The sequence below is a fragment of the Falco rusticolus genome, chromosome 2, assembly GCF_015220075.1.
Source record: "Falco rusticolus isolate bFalRus1 chromosome 2, bFalRus1.pri, whole genome shotgun sequence".
In the NCBI taxonomy this organism is placed as follows: Eukaryota; Metazoa; Chordata; class Aves; order Falconiformes; family Falconidae; genus Falco; species Falco rusticolus.
In genome coordinates, this window is record NC_051188.1 from 77839276 (window position 1) to 77861632 (window position 22357).

A 22357-nucleotide genomic window follows, 5' to 3' on the forward strand; every position below is an offset into this window, starting at 1 on the left:
TTGTATTGTGCAGCATTTGGTTTTCCTGGGTTTTTTTCCTCCCTCTCTTTTGCTTATCACCTCCCTTTTCAGTAGTAGTAGTAGTAGTAGCGTATTTTACTTTATTTCAATTATTAAACTGTTTTTATCTCACTCTACAGGATTTACCTTTTCCCAGTTTTCTTCCCCATCCTGCTGGGGTGGGGAGGGGTGTGAGCAAGTGGTTGCATGGTACTTAGTTGCTGGCTGGGGCCAAACCATGACACACATATTCATAAAACTCCAATGACTGCAATGAAGACCCAAGACATCCACGCCTGCTTCTGCTCCCATCACTATGGATAGGACTCCCTGGCTTTGCTGGGAGCAGACAGGTCCCCAGCCAAGGGGACTATGCATCCAGCCAACAGCCAAAAGACACACTTCAGCTGTGTGCTCACACAGGTTCAAGGAAAAAGGTGTTTTCCAGCATGGTCATCAGCCTGCCTGTAGGTCCTGGCAAGGTTGCCACCCTGCAGCAAGCTGTTCGGTCTCCCTGTGCTCCCTGTGACATTTCATCTTGGCTGCAGGCAGGGAGCTGCAGAGTCCCAGTCTTGTCTCTCTGTCTGGATTTGCATTTTAAGTTTGGGAGTAATGCAGGTTAGAAATCGGTAACAGGAGAGGAGCTGACCACTCATACCACAGATCACAGAGGTTAAGCAGTGACATCAGCCCAGAGAACGGCCATTTCACCTCAAATCAGCCCAATTCCTGCTAGAAGCCCCTGGGGAGGTCCCCGGTCACCACCCATGGTGGGGCCTGGGAAGATTCAGTAATTGCTCATACCACCAGAAAACCCATTGTCTGGGCGGCATTTACATGGCTGGAATGAATAATTGTTAAATTATGGTGAACTGAACAAGGAAAACACCCACAATGAGCAGCAAGAGCATTAAGTGTACCATGTAATGGTTCTGTGGGTGACCGCAATTATTCTTCCATCTTTTCTGGAAACAAATTGTTCATCAAAGCCACACAGCTACAAAACAGTTTGTTCTGAGGGTAGAACCAAAATACCACAATTCACAGGGGATATTCCTTTCCTCTACCTACTGTGACTGCCTGGTGCAGCACCGAGCTTCAGGGATACTATGGCATGTTACAGCTTCAGCTGGCAGCTGGCATGGGTTACCTGGAGACGGTCAGCATGCAGTTCGCCCTCCTGTTGGGCCATGGGGCTCAGCATGGCAGCTGACATTTATCAACAGCACCCCCCGCCCCCCCCCAGTTGCATACAGGAGCGCTCAGCATCCTTCTGGTCCTTCTGGTCACTGGCACCAGACAGCTCTAAAATGTCGCATTGCTGCGTCCCCGTGGCAGCAGTCCAACCACCTAATGTGGTTTCCTGCACGCCACTTTCAAGTCACAAACCATGGAAATATTTTATCTCCAGTTGCAGAATTATATTGCTGTGAATAGCATATCCTTCCTAATTAATAACTGTGATATTGCCAAGAAAGTTATGAAAGCTTGGGTCCCTCTAATCATCTGGTCGACCTGACATTTTCCCAAGTTTTCTTAAGTCATATCTCAGCAAATAGCACTGCTTCTTTTGTGCTTCTCAACACTTTCTGCAATAATATAGAGTGAAGTTCTTTAACTTATTATTCTGATTTCTTTATTCTATTTCCATTCTGCATTTATGCAAAGATAACCTGTCAATAAATTGCAGGGGCATAATACTGACATTCCAGTGAACTCAATGAATATTGAGGAGGGAGGAGAAAACCAGTTTGCTACAAAACCTATTAATTAAAGATGTAATATAGACCAAACCTAATTGAAAATAGGCATTGTCAATTAGAAGAAGAAACATGGAATTCTAATGTTTTAAAACAGAGGCTAGGATGAGATTGCTTCATGTTTAATGTTTGTTCGAGCTTTGTTATGCGTTTTTGCTATTTTGGCACTTTCCCTGCCTGGGAAGTTGGAAAATAGAATGTGTTGGTTTCTTTGGTTAGGTTAATTTTTTTAATAAAGCCTATAAAAAAGAAAAGTAAACTAAACTAACTAATTTGGCAAAAAAAAAAAAACAAAACCACCAAACAAACCAAACCCCAAAACCAAAGGAACCTCTAACCAAAAATGCAGCACTATTAGAAAATGCTTCTCAGGCCAGGCACAGATCTGCTCCAGCCCTGCACTAGCAGCAGCTGCCGCACTCATTAGGGGCACAGGGGATCCTCTCTGGAAAGATCTGACTCCCTGCCTGACTTAGGGAGCCATGACCTGGGGTTTGCAGCATAGTTTTTTAAGGTTTTATTTTCTGAAGGTGAGTCATATCTGTATTTTCACAAAAAGCATATGGAAACTAGTATTAAACCCTCACAATTTTCCCCAAAAAGGAAGCCTTGCTCCCTGCCAGCTTTATTCACTGAGCAGTAGGTTGCCATGTCAGAAACTTACCTATGACAGGCATCAGCAGCCACCCCTGATGGCGAAGGGGCTCAGTATTTAAGTGACATCCTGAAGCAAGTAGGAGCAGAAACTAGGATCCACATACATTAGGTTTGGGATCAATAGGGAAAAGTTGTCAGGGATATAACAGCCTTTTAAATCACCCTGTTTAGTGCACAGCATCTGCAGCGCTCCAATATCGCTGTTAAAGCCCAACAGATCCACAGCCCATGTAAACCGGTGCAGCTCTAGTGGTGCTGGTGGAGCCGCACTGGTTTACACTGGCTGAGGACACACTTGGAGACAAGCAAAATCAATGCAAAAAACCACCCCCAAACAGGGAGGGGGCTGAAGCCTCACACAGCTTTGGTTTTCTTTTTAAAGGATATACGAGGCTTGTCAATGTCCACAAAATTGTAGACTAGCTGCCTTCTCAAGACCTGCCATCTCATCACAGCTGTGGGAAACAGCTACAAACAACCCCCCCCCAAAAGACAAGGTAGGTGAATGTTGGTGAGATGGAGGTAAGTGTTATGGAAATAGCTCAGCTGCCTGTAATATCTCTTATAGGAAAACTGAATAAGCATGCTGGCTCCAAAAGAGATTGTCTGACCCCCTCTGTCTTCTGAACAGTGTTTCCATACTAACAGCTCGGAGACTGCTTTAGGATATGGCACAATATATGCTGCCGATGGGCTTGACATCAGAGGTAAATGCCTTGCCATAGCTTCTAATTGCATGATGACTAACTGATAGGAGATGTGCCCTGAAAAGACAGTGAAGGTCCTTAACTCCTTCTAAATCCTCAGCCTCCTCCTCTCTTCTCAAACACCAGTGATGAGTGACATTACTCACCTTCAAAAATATCACCCACTTCCTCCAACTAGAATGGAGCACTGTGTTCACAGCTAACTTGAGCGATTGTGGAAAAGGTAATTCAACAGAAAACACTGTAACAAAACATGGAACTAGAATTTCTGAACTAAGAAGTTGCTATTCCTCTCAAGACAGGCTGAAATTTCACTGGAGCGTGCTGTGTGAAAATATGGCAGGTTTCACCTTTTGTAAATCTCTATTTGTACCTTGCTGGCAACTGAGCACCTCCTAAGGCTTGGCATATGGTATCATCTGAAGCACAAAATAAAAATATTGCACCCATCTGTACTCCTACATGTTTTTTCTAGCCTATTTCTGCACTCATGAAAGTTGGTTATTTTAATATCACATTTAAAGAAAACATCCTTAAAGCAATGTCACAAAAGTGTTTCCAGTTTCTAAAGTACTTCATCAGAAGAAACACTTCCAGAGAGTATCACATTTACTCTTGGGCTGTTATCCAAGATGTTGTTGGGATGAATGGGCCCTAACATGGAATTAAATGCAACTAATGCCTATGGCAAGGTTCTTTTACATTCCCATGAAATAAAGGAGAATTCATCCCTCATGTAACAAGCCTATTCAAGATCATTAACTGCATTAGTTACTAATACTCTTAGTCCTGTAGCATCTGTCAGATCTTTTAATGGTCCAGAGTCCAGGCCAATTAGAGAATGAGACTGGAACAACTAGAGATAAACTTTCTTTGAAAGTCCCAGTTTCTCTCTGCTGTCGCCTTAATGTCAGAAAGTGCTTAACTGGAGCAGACACACAGCCAAATCCTATCTGGGGAAATTCCCCGCCTCACAAGTTATCTATTTAATTCCAGTGGCACTTTTTTATAATGGCCCTTCCTGTTCCTTTCTTTTTGCTTCTTAATCTAGCTATGCTGAAAAAGTGCCAGGTGTTTGGTTTTTTTTCTTTGGATTTAACATCCTAGATTTTTTTTTTTTTTTTCTAAATCACTGGACAGCCCCCCCAGCCTTTGAAAACTCTGGGTTATTTCTAGACACGTTAAGTCAACAACAACTTCTGGGGACAGCTTATCTTGTTAGCTATAAACTCTTTCCTTACCTGACTCTCTTGAGAACAAGACATATTGGCTGCTCATAATTCATGTAAATGTTCAATGTTTCATGACGAAGAGAAACATGCCGAATTATTTTTATCTCCTCTCCCGGAATAAATCCCCGCACAGTTCATTTCCAGGCATCCATCACTTCACACCAGAGGCAGGGCTTTGCTAACAAAGGGAGATCTAAGCAGAGAGGCCTCTGGAGCATTAACCTGCTCCGAGTGGGACAGAAGCAAAGCAGGACTGCATTCCACCTCCAGAAGTCAAACCTTGCCACGGTACCTTTAAAGCGAAAATTTACCAACACATGCTCGCATCATTCACTTAATTAAAAAGGGCCACAAGCAACCTTGTTTTCTGCGCTGGAATGGATCTGTCTGGAAGTGTTGGATACCAAGGGCAGATAGGAAACACAGCACACATTGAAGAGAGCTATGGGAATAATTTGAAGCAAATATTTAAATACAATAAATTCTGCCTTTATCTGCTCAAGAATAGCCATGAACTGAACGGCAATTTTGCTTCAGCCTATCTAATTTTAATCGTTTATCATTGCATCAAATGATTTTTGGTCTGTTAATTATGTAAATTCATGGAAATAATGGAAATCCAGTCTGTGTTGACCAGCCCTTAGCAGGAACTGAGATATTGTTGTTCCAGCCCTCTGAAATGAAAGCATAACCTCTTAAATGCTTTAAGAAAGTGTCCCTATAAAATGAAAAAGTTTATCTCATTGCTGCAGAATCAGCTTTCAATATTTGGCTTGTTTGGATGCAGTTAATGATCTTGAACTGTTGTAGGGGACATGACTCTTTTATCTGGCTCATCTTTTATGGGCCATTAGCATGAGTCAGGGACACACAGTTAAAAATTAGCATGTATTACGTCTAAGAGACCAGAGCAAGGAGCAAGACTTGAAACAGGTTGATCTTATTGTTGCTAAACTTTGAACGATCAGACAAGTGGAAAGGAGTCATAACAAAATAATATTCAAACCACTCCTTTCCATAGAAATGGGCCATGTCAAGGGAGTGCTTTTTATCTACCAGCCTTCTTATTAACATCTCTCAAAGAAGCAGGGGCAAACTTTGATGACATAACATGCAAGTTAGCCTGATAAAATGTTAATAAGCTCACCAAAGGGAAAAAGTGTCTTTAGCTAGAACTGCAAGTTGAATTTGGATGGATAAAAGCTTGCAACAGTGTTGGAATGCAGAGGGTAATGCAATTCTGCCAAAATGCTGTAAGATTTTAGCTCAGGCCCAGGATTTTTGTAAAAAGGCATTTGCTCTTGATTGTTCCAAGTCCCCATGGAGAGAGAGACCGATTGACATAACTAGTTAAGATGTCAAAAAGCTTTTCCAAAGCTGAAATAAATGCACTGATTAGGGGGGAAATCTCCCCTCTCAAAATGTTGTAAGTAAAATAAAAGCAAGGTAAGAGACAAAAATTAGTTTGAATATTGCTATAGGCTTTGCTGAGATATATTTGTACAATGTCATGAGCTGAACGATGCTGATTTTGATAAAAAACTGTTCCTACAACCTGCCACATGATTAAAAACAGAGCTGCCTTGGGTACAACAGACCACAGACAACAACAGTTCAAGGCCTTGAGGACCCAGAGAGGATCACTGGATGTAGCTCAGAGTCAAGACACTCAGTGCTGAGTCCCAGCAGGACCTTCCCCCTTACAGAGATGCAACCCTGGGAGCATGGGGTGGCCAAGGCTGGAGATGGTGATCCCACAGCCAGATGTGTGACTCATCCAGTTTCCTTAAACCAGGGCAGCTCCACAGGGACAGGGACCAGACTTCCACATGCAGGGGCAATGAGAGACACCAGGACTCCCACACTTTCTGCCATCACACCCCAATCTTCCAGCCTTAGAGAGATCCAGATCTATCCAGGGCTTGATTCTTTTCTCCTGAAGGACCTGGAAATTCTGACTTTGAAGATAAATACAAGGCATCAAGAGGTCCCAAGCTCTCTACTGCATTGTGCCGAGCTGGACCCAGCATCTGCTCTGACAGCCCGTTGCCCTGCGAGCCCTGGCAATGGGTTTGCTCCGGAGCCACAGCTCCCCATTGTCCTGGCAGCTACTTGTGAAATTGGCACTCTCCTCAGCCTCCCAGCTGCTATCATTTATTTTGTTAGTAAACATTGTTTTTCAGTACTTTTTAAAAGTAAATTCCCAGTTTCTGGGAAATAGGAATAAAATTAAATTAAAACAAAACTTTCACAAGATTTCCCATGAATCAGAAATTGCATTTGCTTGCCATTTTTCATCAGTAGTCCAGAAAAAAACCAGGCCTTCTGTGCTGAGCTTGGACAAATGGATGTGGAGCTTCTAAAGTCAGTGGGCACACTTGAAAATTTAGACTTGGGTTTGAATTTCACTCCGAATCACTTCATCTCCTTAAATATCTTAAATAACTTTTATAAGAACGAAAAGTCAAACTTCACAGGCCTTTTAGACATCTAGTTCATATTTTTAATGCAGCATATATATATATATATATATATATATATATTGAATCGATGTGAATTCATACGACCATCTGTCAGAAGTATTGTATCAAAAGTCTGGAAGGGATTTTGGAGGTTCAGCACAAAGAAGTATGAAGTTTATTCCCTGGGGACATTCCCTATTCCTCAAATACAGAATTTGCAAAACCCATGGAAATTCAAAAGCAAGGAAGAAGTAAAAAAAATATTAAATGGGCATCTAATTGGGTTTTAAAGACAAACAGAAGTTGTCTAGAATACCAGAACCATAAGGATCCAGCCTTGCAAGGATGGGTCACCTGGTGAGCTCCAGGCAATGAGAGCAGAAAGACAACAGTGACCAGACTGGTGAGTGATAAGGGGCGTTTAGCCAGCTGGCTGTCCTGCTTTCAGTGGTCATATTTGAAAACTGAGATTGATAAGCAGTGTAGAAACTAAGCGCATGCGAGAAAGCAAGGGATAGGCTAATGAGATTTCCCGGGTGGGCAAGCTCATCCTTGTGCTCAGCAACCCTGCTCAGAGGGTGATCAGGGTCTTCCAGTCAGCCTTGTAATCAGGAAAATCAGAAAAGCAATGTTGAACTGGGCTTTTACTCACATACAGATTTACACACTCTTTGGTGCGGGTGTCCCTGTGTTGGTGGGGACAAAGACTGAAGACACCCAGTCAAAGAACATGTAGTTCCCACACTGCAAAAACCTGCCAGCACAAAGCTAAATCAGCTGTGTCCCTGGCATCCAGCAACACCATGGAGGGGATGGCATGTGCACAAACAGCATTGTAAGCACGTGGCAGACACAGCCTGGCTGAGCTAACAGCTGTTTTGCAGCTGGAATCACACTTTAAAACAGCACCAGCCCCTCTGCCAGTTGCAGTCATTCTCTACCCAGCCTCTCCAAGGAATGGAGAGGAACTCAGTGCTCAGAGAGATGAAATCTGTGGATGAGCTCCTCTGCTTACCCACCTCTTTGCATCCACGCAGGTTTTAAGATACCACAGTTCATACCCATCTGTCTCATTTTAAGCTCTGACAGCTTGCAATGCTGTAGCATGACAGAATCAGCTTTGGCCTTATATCTTACACATAAGATGGTCATACTGAGTCTCCAGTATCACAAGTTTAAAATACCATTCTATGATGATTTCAATATTATATTTTTTTAAGAGAGGTGAGTTGTCACATATGCCCTCTCAAACGAGCAGTTGAAGCTTAGGTTCTAAAATCTTCTCCTGAAAAGAAGAGCACTGAACACTGTCACTGTATGCTAATCAGCTGGTTAGACTTCCTTCGCTAATTTTCCTGTCCACATTAACGTATCTAAACAGAATTCTATAGTCTTTGGACAGGCAGCAGTACCCAGCCTATTTACATTTGCAGCTGCATTTATACAGGACGACCCATCAAGAGAGGAAATGCAACTCCCTAACGCCAGCCCAATATATTAACATCTCTTATATCCCGTTGTTATTCAATTCATAGATTTAAAAAGTCATGACCTCTGACAGAAGAACTGTGTGCGAGAAAAATGGTCCGACAGCACTTTGAGTCTCTCCAATAGTCAGGAACATGTTTTCAGAAGCATAAAAAGAGAGGAGGAAAATCAAGTGAGAAACCAAACAACCAGGGAGCTAGAAGTGCAGGAAGCAAGACTAGGAAGGGAACAGCAACATCAGCGTATGAGGGCGAGCGAAGCCAAGTGAGCCTTATCCAAAGCCACGGAGGAGCAGCGCCCCAGCCAGCAGTGAGCCCGGGGGCAAACATGCCAAGGAGAGAAGGGGAGGGAAGAGTGAACGTTCCCCAGCACAGGGAGTACCGGTGGGTGGAGAGCCAAGGAGAGATTTTTAAATGCTGATTGTATTTCGTATTGAAGCGTGAAAGAACAGCAAGTTAATGAGAAGGGCTGGCTGAGGCCTCTCCCATAAATCAATTGTCTCTAGGGGGTGGGGGGTTGGGAGAAAAAGACCCCTCCACAAAGCAACTCAACAACAACAAGAGATCAAGATTTTTCCCACACTTAATAACATTTTACACAAGTACAATAAAGGATCTCCAGGGAGTGCGGTTGCTTTGTAAGGCCAAGGCATGTACTTGAAAAGAACAGCTAGATTAAACTGTAATAGAGTTCCAGCTTTTGTACTCTGGAAAAAAACACAAATATATGTATAGGAGAAGCTTTTAAAGAAACAAGCCTTTAAAGAAAGAATGAGGAAAAACAAACAACAGGGAAATGCATTTCAAGCATCAATGCCAACCTGCTGAGAAGGCTGCTACAGAATTAACTTCGTCATTTACGTTATTATTTGGTTCAAACAGCTTGTAGGTCTTCAGTATGATTATGCATAGCGAATTTTATTTGGTGAAATACATCAAATTTTATTCAGAAAAAAAAAAGGAAAAAAAAGAAATTACTCGACATCTGCAACCAGCCTCCTTCTGCAGACACACAGAAAGAAAATACCTGCTTGCAGTGGATGGAGTTGAAAAGAAACAGTGACAATTAGAGGCAGCTCCAGACTTCAGAAGTTTGTAGTAGTCCAGGAAAAGACTTAAATTTAGGACCCAAACATTAATCACAGCTCTGAGAAGCAACCGACTGTCTTTTTGAGTAAATTAGATTTTAATGTTACAGGTGTTTAAGACATAAATGTGATTAATTGAATGGCTTGAACTTCACTAAAACTGAAGAGAGGGGTGGTTTTTTTCTTATAGATCCTGGCTCTGACACAGACTTTTTTGAGTAACCAGTATCTCAGAGGCTTGCATTACTTTGCTAAAATGGTGATAATAGTATTTCTTCTGTCTCTTTAGCAATCAACCTTTTGCAAGTGCTTTCTCTGTGTGATGCCCTTGTGATTCTAGGTACTGTAAATACAGAGACTTACTAACAATATGGAATCCTTATGATTAATGGTGACTCATTAAATGTACTCCATATGCATTCTGTATTGATATTTAGATATTAAAACAATAACATAAACCAAAACACACTATGAGGCAACATCGCTTTTTAAAATAAGCTACTTGCAATTTGTATTGAAAACACACTAGCCAAAACAGCAGCATATCCCTCCATCACAGGCCAGTGCAGAAACAAACATGCGACCCTTCCTCTTCTGAAAAGCCACATTTTCACCTCAGTCCCACGTATCCCCACGCCTCACACCAGAGCCATCCCAGGGGGCACATCCTTTGAAGAGGGCGAGGGAGGGAGCTCTCAGAGCTGGCCTCGAGCAGCCTCTGTGTCTGCGGAGCAAGAAGCCAAAGCTCAGGAGAACTGCCCCACCACCCCTCCATGCCCAGACACAAGGCACAGGGAGGAACCAGGCGATATTCCAGGTCAGCTAAGGTATTCAGAGATAGGAGCCAACAATCCTTAAATTTTGGTCTTCAGTATAACACAGAAGCAAATAGACAACTGCAGCTGATCTTTGAGCTCCAGTGTCCTATTTTGTAAAGCACGGCGTCTCGCTGGGAGTGTAAAGAGGCTGGGTTTGAGCTCTACTCTGTAATTGAATTTAATGGCAGAGCATCTTACAGATGCTCCAGAAGAGGGGAATTGCATCTTATTTGCATTTGTTTCTCTCCTGTAAAAGGGATTAAGGGTGACTAGTTCAGAGGAATCCTGCCTGATAAATCTAGTGGTGCTGCTCACTGGAAACAGAGTACTTCAGTTCTGCATAAGAATTAGCAGGTTGTTGGCCCTGTGGGAGAAGATAATTAAAAAAAAAAATAATCCCCACAACACCCTGACTGACTTAGTACTAGGATTTCATGCCTTGCTCTTTTATTTCTATTTCTAAGACACCAGTAACTCTGAGTCACAGAAGGCATGGGAAACTTTGCTTTTGGTTGCGCAATGTCACCACTGTCTTATGAAATTCAGAAGTATCATTAAACTGAACCAACATTGTATTTCTGAAAGGCCATCTTATATTATGTAAACAAACAGCTTTTAGTTCCAGAACAAGAGATCATTGTGTAAGATTATGCATCATCATTGCATAGTTCAGACACCACTGATGTGATGTTATAGCATTTCTAAGGAAGAAGCAAAGCTATGATAATACTGATTCATTTTATTAGGAAAAAAAAAAAGAAATTAGCCTGATTTTTATAAAGAGCTCACTGCTGGTGAAGTCTGGGGTCCCACAGTCTCTCTCAGAAGTGGGCCATGAGAAAGGGATTCACGCTTGCATTACTTCCCATTCTTTCAAACACATCTGTGGCAAGCGTAGCGTGGCTATGTCTATTGGATACAAATCCCATGGACTTTACTTACACCTTGGTGCTCTAGGGTCATCCCTAGAGGACCCATTTTTCAGAGGGGTGCCTTGATTTATCCCTCTGACAGGGCACTTGTTTTTGTTCAGGTGAGCTGCTTCTCTCCAGAGTAAGCTGGGGAGAGAGGTGATGGCACCGGTGTTCACCCCTGACAGCGAGGTAGTACTGCGTTCCTGGAGGCAGGACTGTGGTGCAGCTGGAGGAGAGGAACAGCAGCTTCCTCAAGCTTCCCACAGACCTGTTGGCACGTGCTGTGCAGAAGACCTGCCAAGGAAGTGTCACCCTCTGGGCATCCCAGCCAGCTCTCTCCACCTCAGGGGCTGGAGCTCAGCTCTTGGGAACAGCCAAATAAAGGCTGCTCCAAGGTGCCAGCAGATTCCAGGCAATGAACCTGGTGTGTACAGAGGGCTGCCTTCACCCACCAGCTGGAGGGGAACACAGCAGCTATTGAAACTTATTATAAAGTACATAGTATTTACTCAGAAAACCTTTATGGCCTTTTGCTCAAACATATGCGCTATTTGGGCTCACGTTAATACACAGAGAGATACAGGTCTCTTGAGGCATGTGCATAATTTAAATAGCTGGCTCAAATTTTTGTTTCTAAAATACAGAAGTCCCCTGATCCACCCTGTGGACATGTATCTGTAGTTTCAATTCAAAAGGCAAAGTGTCTTCTAGTCTCCAGGAGCAGTACCTAGCACTGCTGCCAGATGGGCAGGGGACTGGTTGCTCCCACTGGGTAAGCTTCCAGTCTGGACTTCAGAGGCTGATTAGCAACTGGGGAGGAAGGTAAAGGAGCTGGAAGGGATATGCATCGAGGAAGACTGATTGCAGAGTTATAGGGCTTTACCAGGCATACTTCTGACCAGAACCTGTTCATTCGCTGGTCCTTCATGGTTACCTTTATCTCTCTGCAGGTACCCAGCTCTGCACGCTGGCCCTCCATTTCTCACCTACTTTCACCCCCATTACAGAATCTAGATCCCCACTCCTTCATTCCTCATCCTTGCTCAATTCCTGCCCCTCCATCTGCATCCCATCCTCCGTCTCTTTCATCTCTCATTACCATTATGCTCTACCCTGTCACTGTCACACACTACCCCTGGCTCTACTATCCCATTCACCCAAAGGCTGGTGACATCACTTTGCCCTTTCCCATCTCTTTCCTAAGATCAGAAGCTTTCCATCTGTTTCCTAGTTTCTTTATGCATCATCTTTCAATCCTTGTCTTCACACCCAGCCACTGTACGTATGTGTTTTTACAGTTTCCAACCTGTCATCACTGACTACTTTTATTTTGCTGGGACCCACTCTGAGATCCTTCCTCCCTTTAATTCAATGGCACAGCTATGATTCTCTCACACATCCCTCCAAACCATGCTCTTGCTGGTTCTCCTCCCCAACACAAGGTCTACCCTGCCCACTATCAGCCCTTGCTCACATCTGACATCTCTTTACTCTGTTCCCTTTCTCATAGTACTGATGCCTTTGGTAGATCCCATGATTCTGCTGACTTCCCTCCACTATTAGCCTGTCCTACCCGCCAACTGTCATAACAGCTTCTTACCTAGGAAAACACAGCATCTCATACCAAAACTCCAGATCCCACAGCAGAAAGCCCAGCTTGCTTCTCATCACCTCTGACTCATTACAACACTCTTCCATGTGTTTCCACTTGTCTCTCTACAAGAAGTGCACCAGAGTCCCATGACAGAAGATAAACAAGAAACCCACATAGCCTTCTGCCATTTTTGGTTCTACTTTTTTTGTGACTACACCATTAGACAGAGTACAAGGAAGATGAGATTTTTTGGTGGCTTATCTGCATGTGACCCCTCCCTTAAATTACTTGCTGATTTCCTTTGAAAACAGTCATGCCCTTCCAACATTTTTCTTTTCACATTAGAAATACATTTTGGTCTTTCCAATAGTACTGTGTTTCTTTCAACCTAGCTCCCGCTCCAGCTGTTGACTGGCCTCTTTTTTTTCTTCCATCTCCAAGTCCATTGAATTCACCATTTTCAGTGGTTACTTTCTTCTAGTCTCATTCCAGACCCTCTTCTAATAATTTCCTGCCATGCTAACTCACTGGATATGTTTCTCAGTCTCATTAAATGAGGTCATTAAATGAGCTCTTCCAAGTCTTCATCCAGCCAATGTTTTTTCTTATACTACCCTGTCATGGTTTAACCTGGCAGGCAGCTAAACACCACACAGCCTCTCACTCACACCCTGCCCCCCACCATGGGATAGGGGAGAGAATTGGGGGAAAAAAAGTAAAATTCATGGGTGGAGATAAAGACAGTTTAACGCAACATAAAAGGAATAATGATAATAATAATAATAATAATAATAATAGATGTAATAGTTAGAATATACAAAACAAGTGATGCACAGTGGAAATGCTCACCACCCACCAAGACTGATGCCCAGCCAGTTCCTGAGCAGCAGCCCCCAGCCAACTTTCCACCTAGTTTATATACTGAGCATGACATCATATGGTGTGGAATATCCCTCTGGCCACTTCGGATCAGCTGTCCTGGCTGTGTCCCCCCCCCCCAGCTTCTTGTGCCCCCCAGCCTACTCACTGGTGGGGTGGAGTGAGAAGCTGAAAAGTCCTTGACTTAGTGTAAACACTGCCTAGCAACAACTAAAACATTGGTGTGTTATCAACATGGTTCTCATCCTAAATCCAAAACACAGCACTATACCAGCTACTAGAAAGAAAATTAACTCTATCCCAGTTGAAACAAGGACACACTCATTTATCTTGAGCTGTAGTTCTCTGCTGGTTCTCTCCCTAGATTTTAATTTTTTTTTAGCGTGTGAAAGGAGGACCCATTCCATATGCAGCCTTGTCTTTACCCCTTCTTCATCTAAGTTCTTGTAGGCAACCTCATCTTCAGGAAGCAGAACCTCAAGGACTGGAAGAGATCTTGGGCAGATGCCTGGCCCATTCATGGGAACAGGGAAGGTCCAGCTATCATCCATGAAAGGTTTTTGACTACCTAGGTCTAAACAACCTCCAACAACAGAGACTGCAGAGGTTCTCCAGCCAATTTGTGCCTGATTTTGCTATTCAGACATAGAAAGCTTTTTCCAGTGTCTGAATTGAGTTATTCTTGCCACAATTTAAGCCTGGAACTTATTGCCCTAATTACCACAGACAAGGAGAATGGATTATTCTTTTCATATTTGTAATGTTCTTTTCTGTTACAATTTTCTCTCCCATTCTTCTCTTGACTAAGCAACCCCAGTTCATACATGACCATGTTCATCCAGTCCCCATTCACCCATGTTGCTCTCTTTTGGCCTCCATTCAAGCAGTATATCTTTCTTGGATCACAATTCAGGCACAGCTTTACTAGTGCTCACTAGAGCAAATGGCTTAGTTCAAGCATCCTGCAGACTATTTTGATTCACATAGCCCATCACGATGCTTGCCTTTTCCAGAATAGAATGATATTGCCTCACTTTCTTCCACTTCAACTTCCAGAGCTGTTTTCTAAAGAAATGCCAGAAAGCAGTGATAACTGCATGGCTGCTTTATTCTCAGCTAAGTCCAGTACTTTATATTAGACTTTGTTCAATAGTGTCCTATTTTTCAAGTGCTTTCTCCCATAGCTTTGTGTCATTTGGGATTTAACCAGTATGATCACAGGCTCCTGTAGCTCACTGAGACCTCTTGCTATATTCAGTCTATACACTCTCTCTCATCTCTCTAAATTATGTGGTCTCCCACCCATCTAGGCAGCTAAAAATCTCCTCTGTGGGCTTTGAATACCTCATGCTTGTGTTCAGATATCATCTTTTTCTTTAGCCTTAATAAATCAAAAGTTCTTCTACTTTCACACATCCCGAATATTTCTGGAGAGATGCTTTTCCTCACCAGCATTCTCACCTTGGTAGATGCTGTCCCTGGTGAGTTCCCCCCACCTTCTCTGCCATATCAAACCATCAGCAGCTTGTCACCACTTCACACATCATCCTTCATTCACTGCTGAGCTTTCAGCCCACACTGTGTTTGGCCAGCAATGTCCCTTCCATCTTCTTGCCACATTACAGACAAGCACTTCTAGGTTTTCTCCCAAGTTCCCCTTGCACTTCAGGGCAGATTTCCAGAAACAGCAAAGAAACTCCCAGGAACTTCATTACCCTCCTCAAACTCTTCTTAAAAACTTCTTTGTCAGGAAGGCTACAATAAATAAATGCAGAAATGAATACAACAATAAATTCTTGGTGTGCTGAGAACACCAAATACCCTTCTGACTGGCAGTGTCCTCTTGCTTCCTTATTGTCCCCTCATCTCGCTCCTTCACCTACTGGCTGCTGCCCTACACTTCTACCACACGTTTTTTGGGATGGAGCCTCTCTCTGCAATATGTAGTTATACAAGACCTAGTCAAGTAGTGTCTCAGTTTCTAACTGGTGTCCTAGACACAATCTAACAACAAATACCCCTAAGTCATGGCAGAACATACTGAGAAATTAACCTTGATAGCAACTGGCTGCAAGTTGTTTGCATTCGACTGTAACTGGGCACTCCCAAGGTCAGCATGATGATGGTATCAGATCATTTCCCAGTGAGCAGATCTGTAAAAAGACAGTGAAAGTAGCTCTCAAAGCAAGTTTCATGGCATTTGCTACATGACCCTGAAGTGAAAGGAAAGCTTGTTTTCTAAGCTGGTCCCTTTGATTTAGAAGTAAAATATCTGTGGAGGGGAATGGGCACTCTTGTTCAAGGGATAAAGAAAAAACTTCAGTTTTTCAAAGCCATTGGACATGGTACTGTCAAGTAGAAAGCACAAAGGGAAATATAGCAGTATATCATATATAACCCTTTTCTGGTTTCACCTTGAAACAGTCTGCATTTCTTAGTAACGATTTTTATTTTGGAAAGTGTGAATACCTCCCCTACTCTTGTAAGAGTTGCACTAGCCCTGCACACCTATACCTCTAAATAAAGGACAAAAAGCAAACATGTTTTGAAGAAGGACAAGCCTTATGTATCTAGCAAACAGCTCGTAGTAGTAGCAGCCCTGGTGATGTTCAGAAGGGAGTGCTCTGTATTCCTGTTTACATATTGATTGTTTTGAAGCCTCTTTCAGTTCCAGGAATGGTAGTCTATAAAAAAATGATATATATTTGTGGTTTGGCACCTAAAGAGAGCTTCAACTCATGCATCATTGCTGGTTGCCAACATCTGCAAATTATTACGTGTTGGTTTTGTTTTGGGGGTTTTTTAAGCCTCAAACTGCAAAACTAACGTCACTCATTGGTTGCACCTACTGCCCAGTAACACGATGGAATTTTGGCATGGGAGTTTTGCCAATGCAGGTCACCAAGTTTACTAATAAACATGTTTTTATGATAATACTTCTCCTGTGTGCTGCTGTGCTATAGAGTAAATTCTAGCTAAATAAAACTCAGAAAGACATTTCAGTTTGCTTTCAAAACCAACTAGTGAATAAAGAATATTGAGATTTATTTTTAAAGCAATATTCCACTGAAAATGTACCAGTACCATGGTATAATGACACTTGGTTTTGTCAAAGGAAGAAAATAATCTGTGCAGATGATTTTGGGACCATATGTCTGAGCAGTGGGGAACAGTCTGTCAAAGCGTAGAGTCCTCATTCTTTCTGAAATACTTGGCAATGATCTGTACATAGAAAATCCAATGCCAAAGAGCTCACCACATGCTTACACAAGCCCAGCAGATCTCGTGACTGACACACAGCAGAGCAGATGTGCATACAAGGAACCATCCTTAACCAACATCTGTCTCAGACACAAGTGAGAAAGAAAGCACCATTCTGAACAATTAAGCCACAGCTGCCAGGCAGCAGTGAATACTTGCTCAAAATGCATCACGTGGCATCAAGTCTTTGGGGACAAACATCATCAGCTTCAGCAGTTGTAGCACATATTTTTTTCTTGCTTATAAAGGGCCAAGAGGTAGGAAAACAAGAACATTATGACACTAACTTTTCCCCCTTCTTGCCAGTCTAATTTCAAGACCACAACAGCAAACCCCACCACTGCATGTGTGCTTTGTGGAAAAATGAGATGAGACTCAGAGTTTGCTAGCAGAGAGAGTAAGTATGCTTGTAACACAGATGGATAGCCAGAATTTATTTGGATTGGAGCAGAAAGGAAGATAAAAAAACACTGGTTAATAAAGTCACATCCAATCCCTTTATCTTAAACTGTTAAATTTCAGGCTCCTTTGTCTTCATGGACATTTTAGCTTCACTTCAAATTGAATCTGTCTGCAGCGTAGGCATAATGTTAGTCTGGCATGCCCATGTGGTACACTGAAGCAAAAGCACTACTGTATTATAAATTCATGCCCTAACTGATTTTGTAACTCTTTTCCAGCACAAATTAACCCTAAACCATCAACTGGTCCACAGAAATGAAAGTTACTGTTGCCGTACCACCTGCATGCAACATGCCTATGGGAAATACCCAAACCACAACAAAAGATCCACACAAAAAATTTAGAAATGCTAGTTTGAAAAACCCATGCTTTGTAAGCTGCAGTGAAACAGTTGAATCTGCCGGGGGTGAAGACAGATCTGTCAGAAACAAATATGCCTGCATGGCCATGATCTAGCCAACAGAAGCCATAAAAGGTCTAAGCATCAAGATCAAGGTTTAAGGTCTCCATTTCAGGAATGTCAATTAATTAAACCTAGACCACGACAGTGGTGTAGTTGTCATCACCACACTTGCTCTGCAACTGACATTTTGTCCATCGAGTTTCAGCATGGATTTCTCTTGCTCTCTCACATGCAAAATGAATCACAGGTCAGCATCAACAGTGTCAGATGCCTTTAGATCTCCCGATTTCTGACTGTTCTTTTTTAATGCTAACACAAAGATTTTGCATAATAAGCTAAACTACTTTTCCCAGCCTCTGCAGAAGGTGAGGCTTTTTCCTTTGCCCACCAGTTACTGGGTATATGGCCAGCTTTGCTGTGCAGCACTCTGACTGGCACACACTGGGCTCTCCACCGCCTGCCCCAAGCTTGCACCACCGTAACCCAGCTGCAGAGGCAAACACATGCTGCCTCTCAGCTGCCACAGGTCAAAGTCCAGCTTATTATTTAATACATAAGCTTGAATGGATGAGTCATAAGCTCACATGCTTTTCTGCTATGGGAATAGTAACTTTTGGTGAAGGAGCAAACAACTTCTCAGGCTACTGCAGCAGAGTGAATGGAGCCCTTCATGTTTTAAGCATACCAGTAGGGAAATACACGCTCACGCTGAAATCCCATGTGAGATGGATCGAGGGCATGGTGTAAGTCCAAACCATCTTCCTCTCTATGAACAGAAGGGAGAAGAAAATAAAAGATCTCAGACCTGTTCATGCACTTTCCTGCTCTCACATGCATATGTTTCTCAATGCACTTGCTCATCTTCTGCAGGCTTGGGCTGCCCTTCCCTTCTTTATCACAGAATCATAGAATTATTTAGGTTGGAAAAGACCTTTAAGATCTCAGCTTTAAAAACCACAGAAACTTCTTCCCTCTTAAAATTCCCCATCATTTACATTCTCCCTCCCACACATAGTCTCTGTAAACAGATGGTAAAATAAGTTTTGTATGAGGCTGTGTACAGCAAAATTACCTGTTTGTGGCACAGTCAAAGCCTACCAGAGGATCCCATTGAAAAATCACTTACCAGCTGAAACACAGTGCCAGGGGTCAGCCTGTGCTTGTGTGGCAGGAAGGTTAGCTGATGTCTCAGCCACGCTCTGTCACGTGGCACCAAGACTCAAGGCTACTATGTGTAGTGATGGGTAACAACCAGGACCAAAGGGGGACGAGGTGGGCAATGGGAAGACCCCTGCATGGTCACGGGGTGGGAAAAGGGTGTTGCGTCTGCCCTGTGCAAGGCACTGCACCCCGCCACGGTGAGAGGGGGTCCATCTGTCCTGCTCAGGGGCTGCTGCCTCTGTCTTCCAGGCAGGGATGGGGGCAAGGTACCTCTGGGCAGTATTTGATAATCCCAGCTGGGACAGCTGAGGAGAGCTGGGAAATCCAAATTTCCTTGCTGAGGCAACTTGGAGCTGGAACGGGATGCTCTGAAAGATGGAGAAACCAGAAATAAGCAAATTATGAGTCAAGGAAAACCAAACCAAACATGAACACAAGTAGCCCTACACACATCTGATACACTATAAACACTGTTCTTCAGGGAGGGGTGGGTATTTTGCAATGTCTGTGAAGAACTTTACCCAGTCAGATCTGGAGGCCAGGCTGGCTCACATGGTGTCCATCAAGAGGAAACCCCTCGAAAACTGGGTCACTGAGGTTCAAGCCTTGACTCTGGCCGCAAGGAAGGAGCCCAAAAGCACGTCATCGAGCTTTGCAGCATGCAGGCAGCCACTGACCTGGGTCACACAGCAGCGCCCACACAGTGACCTGACTCCCTGACACCTAACTGAGGGCCAAGCTGTAATTTAGATGAAGCTAGTGATTTTCCATCAGCTCCAGCAAGCTGAAGGTGTTGAACCCATGAGCTCACACAGCTTGGCATCATCTAACTAAGCTGACAGTACCAAATCAATGAATTCATGGTGTCCTGTGTTTTAGCTATGGTAAACAAAGCTGAAGAAATAGCACAGCAGCACCAGCCGGGGTGGAGCGGGTGGATGTTCAAGGCAGAAGTCCTGAGCATGGCCAGACTTCAAGGAGAACACATATAGGCAGCTGAAGAAGTGTTCCTGTCTTCCACATTTTTTGGTTGCAGAGGAGAAAGTGCCTTTCCCTCAAAGAGCATCTGCAAGCAAAGTTTTGCTCCCTACCATCTCACTGAAGTGATGGCTATGTTTTGGACTATTGTGCACTAGGATCAAGGCAGATATGAAGTCTCAAGGAAGACTGAGCTGTTGAAATACAGCAAAGGAGGCGTAGCAGGAGAATGCAACAGGAGGAGAACTAGCAGATGGGCAGAAAATAAGCTAGATGATCCTGAAAGGGAAGAAACCAGTGAGTTTAGAGCTCTTCCTCTCCTTCCTGGTCAACAAACATGTTGCTGGCATCAGTTAGGGTAATCCTGCTCCTGGGTGAGCTTCTGCCAGATGTGCCTGTTCACATTCTCAAATTCAGCGCACCTCCTTCAAGCGAGCACGAAATAAATTCTCACATTTCCCCCACACTGCTTTTACATGCATACTCCATTCCATATTTCCCCAGGGGCATTTTCCACTGGATCTGTTCTGTTGTAAAGGCAACAGATGGTTGCCAAAAAAAATCCAAAACAAACAAACAAAGTAGCCCAGACAGCATGGATACAGTTAATGTAGCTCCATTGTAGTGCAGTGCAGTTTGTTGACCTCTCTATCATTCCCTGTCATTACTGGTAAATTTTTCAATCTGTTATCAAGGAAAGAAAATGCATTAAACATGCAATCATCTGTTGTTTCTCTTGTGTTCTAAAAGTGTGTGGTCAAGTCAAATGCATCCTAAAATCTTTCATTTTATCTGCCTAGTTGTACATAGATGCCAGAATAAAGAAACACCAGATACGCACACCTACAAGTAATGCAATGGATTCAATCAACTTCTGATGCTTCTCTTTCATCTTCAACGAAAGAGAAGGGGGAAAAAACCAACCCTACTCCATCTCCACTGCACTAATGTGATCCCATCACCACTAGCCCTGCCCTGCTCCTGTCTGAGTGGGCACTTTCCTGAGCAATCTGGGTCTGGCATGTTTTTTGGCACAAATCTACTGAGCCTACAGAGTGACATTAGTGACCGAATGGCACTTACGTGCTTCAGGGTGTGAGTTTGCAACTGAGAAGGTTTGCAAGGGAATTGTTGGTACAACTGCATCATAGGTTGGACCTGAACATGTGTGGCAATATCACCTCAAAACAGAGAGCATGCATAGTGAGCAAAGTTGATAATCCAGGAGCTTGCTACCTGTGCCATGCATGGAATAAATGCAGTGTCCTCTGCTCCCACCACTGTGTCCTCCACGCTGGAGACCAGGATACGGGTCTGGGAGTAAAACCACCTTTCTACTGCTGCAGAAGGCCAGAGCTAGTGGCATTAGACCCTCTTTGTGCTCAGGCTGTTTTTTCTCCTTCCTGCCTGCTTTGAGCTCTAAACAGCCCGAGAGAAATGTCCTCTTCAGTAGCAGGCATTGCTACCACCTGGGAGCGGCTCCCAAACACTCCACCATTTGAAATCATCACCTCGCCCGCAAAGGTTAATATGACAGGCTGATTTCCAAGTGGGAAGCTTTGTCCATAAGTGGGTTAGCAAGAGGGTGGGGAGGAGACAGGCCCTTACAAAAACAAAAATTCACTTACCCAGCAGTTGTAACTGGGCAAGGTCACTCACAGTATGCAAGAGGTAAAGCCTAGTGTAACAGATATTTATTTAACTGGGGGAAGTAGAAGTAGACCAGGCCACTGATCTCCACTGAGGATCTGATGCTCGGGCACGGTGCTGGTTGAGCATCCTGCAGCCTGGGAATTCCAAGACAGGACAGGTTTCCATACCAAGGAGCAGGAGCATGTGCCAAACACGAACATGTAGTAGCAAATGCCAGGGCTCAGGGCTTTTTATTTTGTGTCTGGTGCGATGCAAATAAAGCCACCACTCTACATCCATCCCATACCTTAATGTGCTTCCCCCACCCCAAGACATCTTCACCCTGCCCCTTTTATTCCTTCTCGTTCAACTGCATCAAGTCACATGCACCAGAACATACAGGATGGTGAAGCACTGCCGTGACCTCTCTGAAGGTCACTCGCAAGGGACAAATAAAAGGAGAAAAAAACATCAGTTCTTGGAAAACAAGAACTGAAATTTCTCTTTTCCAACGTGGACTAGCTTGGCAGCTTGCACTATATATAAAATGAAACAGAAAATGTCTTTCTTTTGACAAACACTGCTGCACATGTCTGCTCAGATCTATTTCAGGCATCAGTACTTATTTGAGGCAAATCACAGCTCTGTGTAGGTGTGTCAGGGATGATTCAGCAGAGAAACATGCATGGCTGAAAATGTACCATGCCTATGGAAAACAGAAACGTTGTATACCTCTTTCTAGCCAAATGACAGAAATCTCCCTTTCCATGCTTAACATTAGCCCATAACGCGGTTCTGCTGGTTGCTGTAACAAGCTGCTCCTTCCACTGGTGCAGTGGGTCAGTCATGCAGTCTGTATTAA